Genomic DNA, 17,084 nt, shown 5'->3' with positions numbered 1-17,084 from the left:
TTTGCACAGACGCTTCGTCTCCTACAAATCAGCCGGTCAAAACACACCAAATTACACCACCGGACCTCCTCTGGTTAAACTAATCCAGCTCCAAATAGGGCTGCAGTCACAATCATTATAAACCCAACAGTGCAACTGCATAAACCTTCTAGAGCCGAGGTCTTCAAATGTGGACCTGGGTATAACCCTAGGTGGGCAATCAACTCCATTAGCAGTTCAATTACCTACCAGTGTTTCCAAAATACAGGACTAGAAACTGGTTCTTCAGACTAATGAAGAATATGCTTTAGATGGTTCCATATAGAATCTTTTCAGAAAATGATTCTATATAACACCACAAAGTGTTATGATGTCAGGCTTGCAACAATAAAAGGGTTCTTTGAGTGTTCATGGTTCTATTCAGAACCATTTTCTTTAACTGGAATGTGTGGTTAATGTTTTTTCAGTTTGTATTCACCGGGCTGCTTCTACCACTGACTGGATCCATTTTCCACACACCAGCATTCATGTACAGCCAACCTAGCCTCATTAAAGTGCAGCAGGATAATCCGTTAATAATTAGACTAATAGCTCAATCGGAATAGAGTACGCTCATGTCTACGAGTACGGAGTACGGAACAGTCTAGTCCGACTGAAGCCGTTCAGAATACAGTCTTTATCCAATTGAACAAGGCGGGTAATTCTGTAAATAATCCGTTAAATAGAAGAATAATATCCGTGTAAACGCCTGTATCCGATTACATTCCCTATCGGAAAGTTTCAGTCCGTTCTGCATGAGCGTCGCGTCACAGTGAGAGTTTATACCGTTCAACACGGCGGAGCAGAAACTGGTCTGCAGAGGAGACGAAGTTCATGCTCTGATCTTTAAAAGACGGCGGTGGGACGGACGTCCAGCTTATGCGTCTCAGAGCACGACGTCTTCCTCTCGCTCTTCTTTAATAAGGACGTGTGAAGGACGTTTTCCTGAGTCTGACGTCATTTTAAAGCAGTTATAAACACAATCACTGCTCACTGCTGCTCATCTCACTCTGACTGGACTCACGTGACGTTCGTTGTCATGGTAACGCCTACAATAAGCGGTTCTCTACACACGCAAATCATTTTGGACCAGGTTACTTGTGTAATGAGAATGTAAACAGAGATTTTTCATCAGATTGTTGAGTAGAGTGGGAGTAAACACCTCAGTCTTAACCTGTAATCAGAAAGTATTTAATCGGATTGGAGAAAATCTTTATAGGTAAACACAGACAGCGATTTGTTTTGTACCAAAATACACTTAAACTCAAAATTCATACCAGTACAAAAACAACGCTGTTGTTTGACCAACTCCAGGCTCAGAACATCTTCGTATTGTTGATGTTTCGATGCTATTTTTCGAATTATTTCTTAGTGAAGAGCTCAACTCAAGGCAAAATCAGCTAACTTCATTAACATTAATGCTGGCGGCCGCAGAGCGAATGTTAGTGCTCATATTTTGAAATCGTCAGAAAAACAGATTTGAGTTTGCACAGACTGGGTGAGGAACGTTGCTTTGTTACATATCAGCCAGTGAGGCGAGTGAACTGTTATTTAGGGAAGCTAATTAGCCAATTTAGTCAGTTTAGAGCGACATTAATTCATTAATTGTGGTTATTATAGCTCCGGCAGCCTCTCGAGCAGGTGGGAAATGAAGCAGAACTAGAAAGTTCAGTTGGTTCATGTTGCTTCATGTTTTTGAAAAGTGCAGTGGAGAAACACTCAAGTCTCTAAAAGGTTTTAGTGACACTTTTCACGTTTTTCAACTTTCTAAAGCTGGCAGAGCTGCGGTAACCAGTATTAACCCTAATGAGGATCCTCTGTGTTTGTAACACTCACGGCTGAACATAACAACAAATTTTACTCTTCCAGACGAAGATGAAGTTGTTACCGGACCACTGCATCACCAACAAGTGCCCCAGAATGTAAAGTAGGATGTTTTGTTTGTTGTTGCGTTGTTTGTTTATCTCGACTAAATAATAACTGTAAAAAATAGCACTCTCAAGAAGTAAACACTTCTTTATTAAAAGACAAAAATTAACCGTACACAATTGTGAAGTTAGATCACTCTTGGGCCCAAACCACCGAGCCCTTAGCCTTTCGTTTTGCACGTTCAACTTTAGGGGTGGGGTGAAGTTATGGGGCTAAATGACCCTCCAAGCGGAAGTTTTTCAGAGACTCCAAACAGAGAGATATGAGGAAAACAGAAAAAACAGTGAGACGGAGAACAAGAGACCAAAGACACCCACAAATGTGAGACTTTACTCTGTTAAAAAATTATAATAACTATCGTTTTATCTCAGTTTAACGTCTCGGTATCTAGCTAACTTTCACGTTCCACCTTAAATAGTCCAGCAGCTCTGATGCCTGAAGCGAAGGAATGTACCTGCTCCTCCATTTAAGGCAGAACAGGAAAATCCAAACAAGAATCTGGAGAATCTCTGACTTCAGCTTCACATCACTGAAGAATTAGGAGGGGTGATAATAAATAACTTTCCCCTCCTCTGCTGTCCCTGCAGACGGGCAGGGTCGCCTACAGAGCGGCGCTGGTAGCTGTTAATGAAGTGATGCTCTTTTATTAGAGGGGCTCATTTCAGAGGGAAGATCTCAAGCCTGTAACTCAGTTCTGAGGAGCAGCCCTTAGTCGAGTCTTGGCAGGTTTAGTTAAAACAAGTCCTGGTCCGTTTGCTCTGTTAGTGTGGTTTGTTAGAGTGAGCATGAACGCTGCCATCCACACCAAAGAAGTGGGCTGAGACCCCCAGAGCAGGCCGGCCTCGGTCCAGCTCCTGTGCGGTTCGTTTGAACCGGCGGCTCCTCTCTGGGTCTTGGGGTTCAATCTCTGATGCATGCGTGTGTTTAATCACCTCCTCAGAAGCTCTGATTAATCGGTAATTACAGAACAGACGGTTTGGCCTTTATAACGACATTCGAAGTCAGTGTAAAACGCTCCATATACACATTCGACTGCATGCATACGTTACATTCTGCATCGATGCGCCGAGGTTTCTCCGTCCTGTTAAAGCAGCGAGGCACTCGAGGCCGTTACAGGCATTTCACCTGCTCTGCGTCGTAACCACGGTAACGCAGGGAGTCTCACGGCTTACTGCTCTAAAATCACAAGACAGATAAAACAAGGCGTGAATAAAAGCTTCGAGCTCAGAACAGAGAACAGCGAGATCGAGACAGTCATCACAGCTACCGCACGTCACGAAACCCGCCCCATCAGTTTCACTCGTACGACTTCTGTTCACATCCTTTGGTTCTAAGATAAAGAGGTCAGCGCGAACGCCAAGCGAACCACAACTAAAACGCAACAATGCATCATTCCCTGCCTTGATCTAGTCCAAAATAAGCCGACTTAAGTATAAACACAGCCTTACAGAGCTTTGCTTCTCCAGTATCTTGCTTATCATATCGTTTTTCTTTTTTCTTGCACTTCATTTTCATTCCCGGCGTCCACTTGTGACACCATCATCATCTGAAACGTTCCACGTTTCCTCCAGGGTGTTTTTCAGGCCCACCGCAGCGCAAAATCAAAAGAAATCAAATATAATGAGTTGCATCACTTTGATGAAATTAAAGTAATTATTATTTATTCATTTCAAACGCAAACTTCACGATACAAACATCGCTGGCGTAAGTAACGTTACTGGCTGAGTTCTCCAACATCAGTGTTAAGTTAGGGGGACCGTTCCTTTACAGTATAATAATAGTATTATAATAATAATAATAATAATAATAATAATAATAATAATAATAATAACAACAACAACAACAACAACAAACAATTAGTTGGCCATGAACATCATAAGAGATGACGTTACACTGCGGATGTTCTCTTAAACTGTAAAAGGTATCTAACTCGGCTCAAGGTATCTGACTTTTACTCCCCCCCACCAATCAGATATCTGCACCGGCCCACAATTCCCACACTGGCTTTCTGTGACATCACAAAAACAACGCGTCCAAAAATGATTCTGCCGAATTTCGTGATCGCAGCTTCACTACATATCCTATGATTCTGAAGCAGCGGCGGCCCAACGATGCAAAATACACGCCCTGGAAACCCACAGCTGTACACTAATAAAGCCCTTTCTATCCTAACAAAGTAATTCCAGGATGCCAGTCTTTCCTGTATTTATTCCTCTCTCCGAGGTAAACGTACTATTTGCGTTGCTTTATTCACCAAAAACAATAAATTTCTATAGGATTATTTTCCAACCTGTTTATCTCTTAGAATCAAAAAAGCTGTTTGTTACTGTGCCTTTAAGACCGATTTATGCAAAAGAGCTCCGTTCTAATTGGCTGTGCCGCCAGGTGAAACACTGCTTATAGCTTCAGTGTGAGTGGGTGGGGCTAAGATGCTGTGAATAGCTGGATATATGCAAATTAGTGATGTGCATCAGAATCTGCAGATTAATGTAAATAATCAGCACGTTTATATTCAGCTGATGTCTCAGTTCGATGTTTGATGTATATGATTTGCTGAATCCCAGAAGAGCCGAACGTTTAGAGTGAACTGCACTAAAATACTATTTTTATTTTTAAAACATCATTTTCCTCTGTAATGCTGTTGCCGGTCGACTTAGTCCCGGTTTCTACATCAGCACATACGTACGTCGGCCCACAGTCGCCGCATTTGGATTTTTGTGACATCACAAAAACAGCACACCCGGAAACGGGCCATTTTTGCAGCTAATGTTCCCAAACGGGGAATGAAGAGTTAACAGTTTGTTCTGAAACTATATAAAAACTCCCAAATCCCAAAAAACGCGGAAGACTCCGTTTTCCATGATAAGGGCCCTTTAATCCACACAATGCCGCGGTTCGGGAGCACCTGAACGAGTGACGCATCCTGGCTATGGAGCTCCGGAACGTCCTGGAAGGTTCTCTCCAAATGTATCTGAAAATATGAGGGGTCCGTTACGGGCACAAATGGAAATATACGAACGAATAAATAAATAAATGAATAAATTAATAAACAGCTCTCACACACATCAGTGAGAAATGTGAAAAAAGCTGAGTCATGGAGCTGAAAGTGAAACATCCAGGTCTTTTTTTCCCCCTTTCCGACTCCAACATCCAATTTCCGACAGACGCAGTTACATGCTGGTAAAAGTTAGCCTGCGTGTTTGTTTTTTTTTGTTTTTTTAAGAGCAAAACGGTCCAGTGATGACTGCAAAATACTCCGACATGCACCTGTTCAAGGTCAGCAGGGAACAGAACAAGGAGTCTTCTGTTATGTTTGCCAGTAATACAGAAATATCCATAGCCTTATTTCATTGATTGACTTTGGTAACTCCTTCATATCTCTAATTAAGGCCTCTAATGCAAAGCCATGACGCTCACCGATGAACTGATAAGTGATATAACCAACAAGTGGCACTCTAAACCTGACGTATGCCGGCACAGGACGGAACAGACTAATATATATATATATATAAACAAAACATTATATATGCACCTCTGTGTCATAAGTTCAAAAGAAATGCACCAAATTAGAGCCGGAAACAAAATGAGGAAGCAGAACAGAAACATTTCGAGCCATATGCGTCCCCCCCATAACTACACTGCTAACAGAATCCAACAGTGACAAGAGACGTATATAAACGAAGAAATGACCAAGACGAAAAATGAATGTTATTTTCAGATCACAGCCTCGTCTCATCCTTCCCAAGCGAGCTGCAAGCACGAAACGAGAGCCCTGTTGTCAACAAGTGCCTCCAGATGTTATTTCGTTATTTAGTTTTCCTAAAAATCAAAAACCTGCCTGGGATCTCAGGCCAAATTCAGCAGAACACATGTGGCTGAGTGGGTTTTGTTAGAAAATGAAGGCAGACTGTAAAAAAAAAAAAAGATAAAAAATATCCAAAACCTCTCTTTCTGTCTGAGTGGCTTGGCTTTGCATCATCATCACAACCATACCCATCATCTACGGCTCAGCAAAAGCCCACATTACTGATTTAATCTCACAGAAAAGCTCATTTAATGAAGTTCCCCAGCAAAAAGACGTGGGATGTTAATATCAGACTGTCAACTGCAGATATAACTTCACGAAATTTTGCCCCCCCCCCCCACCTAAATCATATGAGCTCAGAGGCTGATGTTCATTAAACCTTAGGTTTAACGTACTGTCACACAGCTGAAGGATTATCTAACGAAATTAAAGTATATATCTAAATTAGATATATAGACATCCCTGGATCCAGCTAGCGTTAGCCCAGCGCAATGCTACCACAACGCTGCGCAGCTAAGCTAAGCAGCTTCCATTTCTCTTCTGTAGTTTTACATTTAAAATGTTCTGACAGCTCGCAGCTCCCTTAAAACCACCAACACACACATTTAGCACCATTCGGTACAGAATAAGTCTCAAAAAACGGGCAGCAAGCTGGCGAACAAGCCAACACAGCAGCCTATAGCATAGCCTAGCTTAGCTTAGCATAGCTTCACGAAGCTGAAATCAGCTTCTCGCCCGAATCTCCGCGTACCACCTTAAATGGTGCGGCAGTTCCATTCAGCGCCTCAGGCTGAGAACGAGGCGCCTGAATGCAACTGCCGCACCACTTAAGGTGGAACGGGGAGATTCGAACAAGAAGCTGACGAATAGGAAGCCGACTTTCAGCCTAGTCTTAGCTTAGCCGTCCACTTGTCATCAGCTGTTAATAATAGTAATAGTAATAATAATTAAAATAATGTAAACGTTTTTTTTTGTTTGTTTTTTTTTTTTTTACAAAATAAATGTGTTTAAGCTCAAGACCCCCAACAGCGGTTTGTTTGTGTTTACGCTCGCAACGCCGCTTAGCTTAGCTTAGCACAGCACAGCCGTTATAAACAATGCTGCCGGAGCTGAGCGCGGCGGCTGGAGGTTTCACAGCCCGAAGAAGAGCTGCAGCCAGCGGGCGACACGAAACCCAAAACCCGCTCCCTTTTTAGGGGGCTGCTGGTACTCACCTGTTAGCGCCGGGTCGCATACTCCCTGGCCTCGCATTAGAAATAATGTTATTGTGGTTGAAAGGCAGGAACAAGATGAGATCCTTTCTTTCCTTTTCGTGTTTTTTTTTTCTTTTTGGCTTCCTCGTTTCTCTTCTCCTCCTGCCTGTGCCGATTTTCCCCCTTTTTCTCTCCCCCTGCTTCTACTCTTCTGTTCTTCTGCTTTGGCAGCCTTTACATGTGCATCTTCATAAAACGACCAGCATCAAGAAAACTTGCCATCAAACCTCCTCCTCCTCCTCCTCTTCTTCTTCTTCTTCTTCTTCCTCCTCCTCCTCTTCCTCCTCCTTTGGTAAGGGAGATTTAAAGCAGATAAACAGAGAGTTATAGCTGCTGCTGAATGGATGGATTACATGAATTATCTGTATGTGTGGGGTTCGTTGCCATTCAGTGTTTTCTATGACTCGCTCTCTCTCTCTCCCACTCTCTCCGTAGGTCTCTCTCCCCCCTCTCCCTCTCTCCTTATCCAGTCCCAACCAACGTGCTCTCACTCACTGCCCAAGATTTTCACAGCGCATCTGCATTTAATGCCCCTTGAGAGGCTCGGATGCCCCTGTTTTTTCGCAACGACGCCAAAAATAAACAAAAAAAAGAAATAATGATATTAATCCACCAAGCACCGATCAAAGCGAAAGAAAGCCGAGCAGGCGGCTGAACGTGGCTATTGTTCTCCTCATTTTTCCCCCTATTGTGTTGTCAAATCTGCTCTGTTGCCATTTCTGTCCAAATTTTCTATTTTTTTATATTTAATTTCGCGCAACGTTATAAATTCGTCTGTGGCGTCTCGATGACACATCGTCCTCCATTTCTGCCTTAAAAATGAAATAAATAAATAGTAAATAAAATATGGAGGTGAAAAAAAAAACACGCTCGCCCCTCCCACTTTCACCCTTTCGTCACTGCGTGCGCGGGGCGTCATGGGAAGTGTAGTTTCTCTAAGAGTAGCTCGAATCTGAGCATCGTTTCAGTGTCTTGTGGTTGTAATGCGTCGAAGTGACTTTAGTCTAGGCTGAATTAGGCCTGTTATGTTATTTAAGTGTTTTTGTTGTGTTTGTTTGTTTCTAAGGTGACAGCATCCTTCAATCTCATTCCTAAAGCCCAGTTACCTCCATGGTAGAAAAAATATCGCTGCTGTCGGAACAAAACCTTGTATCAAATAGGTCACTTTACAGGAGAGGGAAAAAACATACTTTATTTTTAATCTAAGTCAATGGAACTGGACATTTTTCCAAGTCATTTTGGGTCGTTTCTTTTAGTCCATTAATCAGGAAATTTACAAACAATGTAAAAGGTAAAAGGTATTTTCAAATTTTGTCAAAAACTGAAAAAAACATAAAAAATGGAAGTATGAGGTTTTCTTCTGACAATAGCGATATGTTGATGAGCTGGTATAACCCTGCAGAGTGACCAGCTAAACCATCACCATCAAACCAGTAACCAATGCTGATCTGTGCTGGTCTTTTCAGCAGGGCTTCGCTTGACTCTTGCTAGACCCTTCAGTGACCTGAAGGACAATAAAAGCGTAAACAGTGGGTATTACCAGAAGGAGAATGTTTTAGCCAAAAATGTATAACATTCATTTACAGTGGAGGGAGACGTAACATGCAGGGCGCTGTGCGGGCAAAATAGTCCCCAAAGAAAACTCAGTATTCCAGATTTTCCACTGTTTTCCATCATCAACATTCCATATAAACTCAGAAGACTCGTGTAGGTTCTCTGGTGGTTCTGGATGGTAAATAAAGTGTCTGTATCTGTGTTGTAGTCATGGCGACGCCTGGTTCCCATCACCACCACTGTAAAGACGTCTGAACCGTTTCACACCAAACCATCTGGATCTCTCTGTTTACAACATCTCAACTACTTGATTTTGAAAAATCACTGGGGTTTCCGTTCAACTAGCATTAAATGTTAGGAAAATCACCTCTTCTCCCGCAGAATAACAGGGCCTTAGAACTAAACAGGCTGTTTTTTTGTTACTGTGCCTTTAAGGCTGGTGTATGTAAATGAGCTCTGTTGAGATTGGCTGCCATGGATTGTGCCTCAATATACTGTATGGACTGGGAAGTGAACAGTATGTGTGTTTTAAAACATTAACAGTGTTTGAATAACCACATCAAACTCTTCTGTTTAAAAGAAATGACAGAAATGTAGTTTTTCCACGATGGGCACTTTAAAATAATGTCCTCCTCTGATGGAACTTGGGTCAGGTTTATCAAATCAAATTTATTTGTGGTGCTTTTTACAACTGATGTGTAACAAAGCAGCTTCACAGAATTCCAATGAAGACAAAGTTTTAACATGAATGTAAAACCCCCAGGTGAGCAGGCCAGGGGGGACGGTGGCAAGGAGAACCTCCCTCAGAGCTGTGGAGGAAACCTTGGGAGGAACCAAGGCTCACCAGGGGGGGACCCATCCTCCTCTGGTCAGACTACCTACAGAGTTATTACACTACTAATATTAATAGCAGTAGTATTAGTAGTAGTAATAGCTGGGAGTCCATGAGAACATCAGTGTAGGGTGGGCAGCTAGTCCAATACAGGTGGTGGTAGCTGGGGCGTGGGCAGCTGGTCAGCGGGTAGCAGGAGGGCTTGAGAGTCAGTTGTCCTTCAGTGTCCGGTCAGTCAGGTGGTCGTTTATGTATTTGGTCAGCCCAGAAATGTGTAAAGCTCGCTTCTTTAGATTTAGCTCTGGAGCGATGAGGCTAATGTAGCTGATGCTGCATTTGAGTGGTGTCGGAAAACTGGGAAATACCAGTTTTCCCACTTGTAAACTTCACTCAAACGGCCAACAAGGTCATAGTTGCACCTGGTGCACTCTATGCTAGATTCCAGAAGATACACAGGTTTACGATGAGACCTTTAACCTTGTACACGAGTGAAAAATGCTGAGCTTGCAGTGAATGTGAAAAATTTATACCTAATGTGCTTCTATTAAATCTATTTAACAGAATATTTAATGCCTTTTAACACAGCATGTGTTTGGCTCATTGACTGAGCACCCAAACAGAGTTTAGCCGTATTTACTAGTTACCAGTCTGCTGTATAACAAGGTTCATGACCAGTATTGCATTAGCATGCTAATTAGCATGGCGCTAACTGCAGGCCTAATTCGTCACACACTCCCCTCTGACAGAGTGGAGGTGTTCAGTGACTCTACCGGTCCTGATTATGAGGTTTCTGACAGTGTAAAACTCACTGTGACCTATAAACATGGACTAAAGTACATTATCAGCTCCACTTACTGTATAGCTGCACTCTGTAGTTCTACAGTTACAGACTGTAGTCCATCTGTTTCTCTGATACTCTGTTACCCTGTTCCTCAGTGGTCAGGACCCCCATGGACCCTCACAGAGCAGGGACTGTTTGGGTGGTGGATCATTCTCAGCACTGCAGTAACACTGACGTGGTGGTGGTGTGTTAGTTTATGTTGTGCTGGTGCGAGTGGATCAGACACAGCAGTGCTGCTGGAGGTTTTAAACACTGTGTCCACTCACTGTCCACTCTATTAGACACTCCTACCTTATCAGTCCACCTTGTAGATGTAAAGTCAGAGACGACAGCTCATCTGCTGCTGCACAGTTTGTGTTGGTCATCCTCTAGTCCTTCATCAGTGGGCACAGGACGCTGCCCACAGGACGCTGCCCACAGGACTGCTCAGCGACACTGAGGTGTTTAAAAACTCCAGCAGCACTGCTGTGCCTGATCCACTCAGACCAGCACAACACACACTAACACACCACCACCATGTCAGTGTTGCTGCAGTGCTGAGAATGACCCACCACCCAAACAGTACCTGCTCTGTGAGGGTCCATGGGGGTCCTGACCACTGAAGAACAGGGTAACAGAGTATCAGAGTAACAGATGGACTACAGTCTGTAACTGTAGAACTACAGAGTGCAGCTCTACAGTAAGTGGAGCTGATAAAGTGGACAGTGAGCGTAGAAACGAGGAGGTGGTCAGAACGTTACGCCTGATCGGTGTAGATATATCATACCCATATAAGTTGTGACAATGATCTTTCCTGAGGCTTGTTTTTATATATGTGTGTATAATATATATATGTGTGTGTGTGTGTGTGTGTGTGTGTATACATGTGTGTGTATATGTGTGTTTATATATATATATATATATGTAACATGGTTAAACACCAGCCTGAGTAAAGATGCTGGTTGACACTTTATTCAAAGCTGAAAAGAGATGATGGGACTTTCTGGTCCAATGATTTTGTTGTGATACCAACAACACGGCTCTCGTGACATCCCTGCAATTAAAAGTGCAGCTATACGGTCAGTGGAGCTGATCAGAAGGACAGTGAGCGTAGAAACGAGGAGGTGGTCAGAACGTTCTGCCTAATCTGTTTATATATATGAATACATATTTGAAACAAGCTTCCAACACCAGACATGACTGAAAACTGAACATTTTTACTGAAGTACTGCGTTTGCTGCCGTATTTGGGGCTGTTCAGTAGCACGTCTTGCAGACTGAGTTAACAGAGGAAATTACAAATTAGCACTGGAGTTGTTTTGTGGGCATTTGACCTTCAGTTTGATCTTGGCCTGTTGTCATTCAGTAGCAACATCCATGCCAACCAAAGGAAATATTATCATCATTTATCTCTGATGACATCGTTAGATTTCATACTGAACAATACGCATTTGCTTAGACTGTAAGCTCACAGTAAGTTCAGCTCCAGTGACCAGCATGCAGGTGCCTCTGCAGATCTCCTGAGGCCTTATGATGTAGATGTTTTGATTGAGCACTGTCCAAAAGTATCCAGACACCTGATCCTCTTACATATCTCCTGAAATTAAGGTGTTAATAGTAAGTTTGTGCTGCAGTAACAGCCTCTACTCTTCTGGGAAGGCTTTACACTAGATGTTGAACATTGCTGTGAGGATTTGTTTGAGGATTAGTGAGGTCAGGCACGGTTAAAATATAGAGAAAATTTACACAAAATATAGACATAATATACACAAAATATAGGGACAATATATACAAAATATTGAAAAAATTTAGAGAAAATATAGAGACAATATACACAAAATATAGAGACAATATACACAAAATATAGAGAATATTTACACAAAATATAGAGACAATATACACAAAATATAGAGACAATATACACAAAATATAGAGAATATTTACACAAAATATAGAGACAATAAACACAAAATATAGAGACAATATACACAAAATACAGGCAATATACATTATGCATTTATTTCTGTTATTCAAAGAAATATGCAGTACATAGCAGAGTAATATGAGAAACTTATGAATCTGCATGACACATTTTGAGTGTGTCAATATTAATTTCAATAATACGATTTTTTAGATGGCAGTAATACTGTAATCTGGTCATTCTGGTTCAGTGATTGGGAGAAGGTCCTGATGAAGACAATAAAAACCCTGCTTTTTGTACTATGCCTACAGTGGAAATGGGTGCAGCCATAACCAACCACAGTGCTGACTCACGTGGTAGAAGCCAAGATCAGCCTTAAATCGACTCTGTCTGAATCTGGGTGATAATTACATCTTCAGCTAGACATGCACTGTCTTAATGTTCTAAACAGCACAGCAGTGGAGCTGGTGTTCTACAGGCTGGTGTTCTCTGCTCTGCTGAAGATCATCAGGAAAACATGAGAAAAATGAGACAAGCACTGAAAATGAATGCATGTACAACATGTGGCATGGCCACAAACATCTCACTCAAATCCTGTGTGTGTTTGTAAGTTTGGGTTTTATTATTTGATTTTATTACCTGCGTTTCTTCTCCTTCCCTGCTTCTAGCAGCAGTATGTAATGTAGCAAGCACACACACACACACACACACACACACACACACACACACAGTGCTGTAGCCTATCCTAGCCATCACTGGGTCGCTAGTGCATCACAGGGCAGACACACAGACGTATACATTCACACATACATCCACATTGGGGCCAAATTAAGATGTCCGGTTGGCCTGACTGCATGTCTTTAGACTGTGTGAGGAAACCCACACAGACATGTGGAGAACATGAAAACTCCACACAGAAAGGACTCTGGTCGCCCGGCCGGGGAACCGAACCCATGTGCTACCCACTGTGCCACTACAGAGTGCCAACAGAATCAGGTGGTGGCTAAGGTGTTGATAAGCTATTACTATGGTATCCCAGGTGGCTGCTGGGGTGTTGCTAGGCTATTGGTGTTGCATCCTAGGTGGCTGCTAGGCAATTGTTTTGGTATCCCAGGTGGTGGCTAAGGTGTTACTAGGCTTCTGCTATGGTATTCTAAATGGTTGCTAGGTAATTGCTATGATATACGAGGTGGCTGCTAAGGTGTTCCTAGGCAATTGCTATGCTATCCAAGGTGGCTGCTAAGGTGTTGCTAGGCTATCGCTATGGTATCCCAAGTGTTTGCTAAGGTGTTCCTACGACATTGTTGTGGTATCCCAGGTGGTGGATAAGGTGCTGCTAGGTTATTGCTAGGGTATTCCAGGTGGCTGCTAAAGTATTGCTAGGCCATTGCTATGATATTCTAAATGGTTGCTAGGCAGGTTGCTGCTAAGGTGTTGCTAGGCTACTGTTATGCTATCCTTGGTGGTTGCTAAGGTGTTCCTAGGCCATTGCTATGATATCCCACGTGACTGCTAAGGTGTTGCTAAGCCATTGCTATGGTATCCTAGGTAGTTGCTAAGATGTTGCTAGGCCATTGCTAGGGTTTCCCAGGTGGCTGCTAAAGTGTTGCTAGGCTGTTGCTGTGGTATCTCAGGTGCTTATTAACACAAATAGCTAATCAGCCGATCACACGGCCACAACTCAGTGCATTTAGGCCTGTAGAGGTGGTCAAGACAACTTGCTGAAGTGCAGACCGAGCATCAGAACGGGGAAGAAAGGGGATTTAAGGGGCTTTGAAAGTGGCGTGGTTGTTGGTGCCAGACGGGCTGGTCTGAGTATTTCAGAAACTGCTGATCTGCTGGGATTTTCACACACAACCATCTCTAGGGTTTACAGAGAATGGTCCGAAAAAGAGGAAATATCCAGTGAGCGGTCAGTTGTGTGGACGAAAATGCCTTGCTGATGTGAGAGGTCAGAGGAGAATGGGCAGACTGGTTCCAGATGATAGAAAGGCAACAGGAGCTCAAATAACCAACCAGAATCTCTGAGGAACGTTTCCAGCACCTTGTTGAAAGCCTGCCACGAAGAATTAAAGCAGTTCTGAAGAAAAAAGGGGGTCCAACCTTTTACTGGCAAAGTTTCTCATGATATGACTCCTACAGAAGATATTCTTTTGAACTTCTTGCATGTAAATTACCTGGTCCGATTCCATTACTTGCCATGCTGCTCTATCGTCCTCCTCCAATACAGACTAGTTTTCTATCTGATTTATCTGAATTGCTTACTGAAGTTTGTGCTCTGTTGTCTACTGTTATATTACTTGGTGACTTTAACGTACATATTAACAAGGCCTCGTCTATGTCAACTGATTTTATGTCAGTGCTCGACTGCTTTGGATTCACACAGCATGTAAACTTTCCCACATACGAGCATGGCCATACACTGGACTTAATCTGTAATACTGGACTTGATAATATTGCTGTTTGGGGGACCTATATTGGTACACCTGACCATCATTTTATTGAAGCTTTAATCTTCATTTCCATAAGTGTACTAAGAAAACCATGGGGTCTTACAGAAATCTGAAATCTCTTGATCATTTAAGCTTTTCTGCTTCACTTCATACCTCACTGCTCTCTGGCATCTCTACCCTGTATATAATGATCCTATCTTGCATACTCTAGATGCTGTTGCATCCCTTAAACAAAGGCTTGTGCCATCCTCCCACTCTTCACCGTGGTTTACCATTGAGCTTAGGGCTATGAAAGCCACTAGCAGACATCTTGAGCGGCTTTATAGGAAAACTGGCCTTACTGTACATTCTTTAGCCTATGCAGATCATATGTCTAGATACAGAGATGCTTTAAAGAGGGCATGTTCCTCTTATCTATCTTTGGTGATCCACCATAGCTCATGCCCACCCAGGACCCTTTTCAACATTATTGACAAACTACTGCAGCCCGCAGTAGTAGCTTCTTGTGGTTCAGTTAAATTATGCAATGAATTTACTTTTTTCAGAATAAAATTGACTCAATCTGCCATCCCCTTACTTCTGTCCATGAGCCCACACTGAATTTCTTCTCCCCCGACTTCACACTCTCATGTTTCACTCCTGTCACATCTGTTTCTGTAATAGAGCTGATTATAAAATCCAATCCAACTCATTGTCAGTTAGATCCTGCTGCAACCTCCTTCATTAGGGAGTGTGTGACAGAGATAGCCATCCTTATTGCACACCTTATTAATAGATGTTTTGCAACCTGTTGTGTCCCTACTGATCTCAAAACTGCTATTGTTACCCCTGCCCTGAAAAAGCCATGCCTAGACTCTCACGACTTAAATAATTACCAACCAATTTCTAATTTCCCATTCACTGCTAAGCTGTTGGAAACAGTAATTGCTACACAGTTGCGGTCTCACCTGGAAGCAAATAATTTATACGAGCCTTTTCAATCCAGTTTCCGTCCCTTGCATAGTACAGAGACCACACTTCTTAGAGTTACCAATGATCTTCTGTGTGTAGCTGATTCAGGAGCTTTTAGTATGTTGGTGCATCTTAATCTTAGCTTCTTACCTGCGATACCACATCTCATGATCTATTACTCTCTTGCATGCGCAGCATTGGTTGTACTGGATCTGCCCTTTCCTGGTTTTCCTCATATCTCAGTGACAGATGTCAATATTCAGAATAATAAATCCTATATGGTGTCTGTGACTAAGGGTGTTCCACAGGGCTCAGTTTTAGGTCCATTGCTCTTCACTATTTACATGCTGCCACTTGGGCAAACAATACATTTAAGTTTTCATTGTTTGTCATTGTTACGTAGACGACACTCACATCTATGTTAGCGCTAGCCCTCTTCAGACTACACTACCACCTGATCTATCTAACTGTATCTATGACATAAAGTGACATAAAGACATGACATATAGTCATGGATGAGTTTGAACTTTTTAAAACTGAATGCCAGCAAAACTGAGTTGCTTTTAATTGGCTCTAAGTCACTGATATCCAGCTCATCTGTTCTTGGCATCAATTTCGATGGGATTCTAGTAACACCTTCTCCCCACGTCCGCAACCTTGGAGTTGTCTTTGACCTTACACTCTTTTTGACATCCACATCAATTCCATTGATAGGACAGCATTTTTTCATCTTCGCAATATTTCTCGCCTCTGACTGTTTCTCAGCCAAGCTGATGTAGAAACACTTGTGCATGCATTAGTCACTGCTGGACGACTGCAATGTTCTCTTTCCTGGCATTCTTGTCAAAACCCTCACCAGGTTACAATATGTTCAAAATGCCACTGCTAGGATCATCACCTTTTCAAAAAAGAATGACCACATCACCCCTGTCCTTCAGAGTCTTCACTGGTTACCCATAACATTCTGTATTCAGTACAAAGCTCTTCTTATAATGTATAAAGCTCTGCACAGTCTGGCTCCTCAATACTTGGCAGAGCTTAATCTATTTGTCCCATCCCGTACTTGGAGACCAAAATCTAGGCCTTCTTCATGTTCCTAGATTTAAATAGATTTCTATGGGTGGTTGATCATTTCATGTAGTAGCTCTTAAGTTATGGAATACTCTCCCACAGTCTATTTGGGATGCAACCTCTCTGTCTTCATTCAAATCTCTGTTAAAGACTTGTTTTCACGGTGTTATCGTTGTTCCATTTATACTTGAATGTTTACCTGTATTGTCCTGTATTTGTTTAATGTGGTGTTGTTTAATGCGTTGATGGTCTTTGATTGTAAAGCATTCTTGAGCATGGGAAAAACTATATAAATAAAAGTGATGATGATGATGATGATGATAAAGTATTTCTAACAAGGGGTTTTTACGCAATTAACCCTCTGGGGTCCACAATCTCACCCGCACATCAAATTCGCTGTTTATATCTGTGTCTGTATCTTTGTGACGATCCAGCTCAGAAATCCAGTTCAAATCCTTCCTGAATTTGTAGAGCCGCC

At 42.3% G+C, this 17,084-nt stretch overlaps 1 protein-coding gene across 3 annotated transcripts in view; it reads right to left on the bottom strand.

Moving 5' to 3' along the window:
• The window catches only part of zgc:158376 (uncharacterized protein LOC100101643 homolog), a 43,975-nt gene extending 36,151 nt beyond the window's left edge, over positions 1-7,824 (bottom strand). For all 3 annotated transcript variants that reach the window (XM_017716942.2, XM_017716943.2, XM_017716944.2), the window contains exon 1: positions 6,967-7,824. The gene's annotated coding sequence lies outside the window, so the exon portion shown is untranslated. The remainder of the gene's footprint in view (positions 1-6,966) is intronic.
• Positions 7,825-17,084: the final 9,260 nt, after the last annotated feature.

Source organism: Pygocentrus nattereri, chromosome 27 (assembly GCF_015220715.1).
Source record: "Pygocentrus nattereri isolate fPygNat1 chromosome 27, fPygNat1.pri, whole genome shotgun sequence".
Lineage (NCBI taxonomy): Eukaryota > Metazoa > Chordata > Actinopteri > Characiformes > Serrasalmidae > Pygocentrus > Pygocentrus nattereri.
Note: the sequence above shows the minus strand (reverse complement) of the source record. Positions and strands in the feature narration are given on the sequence as shown.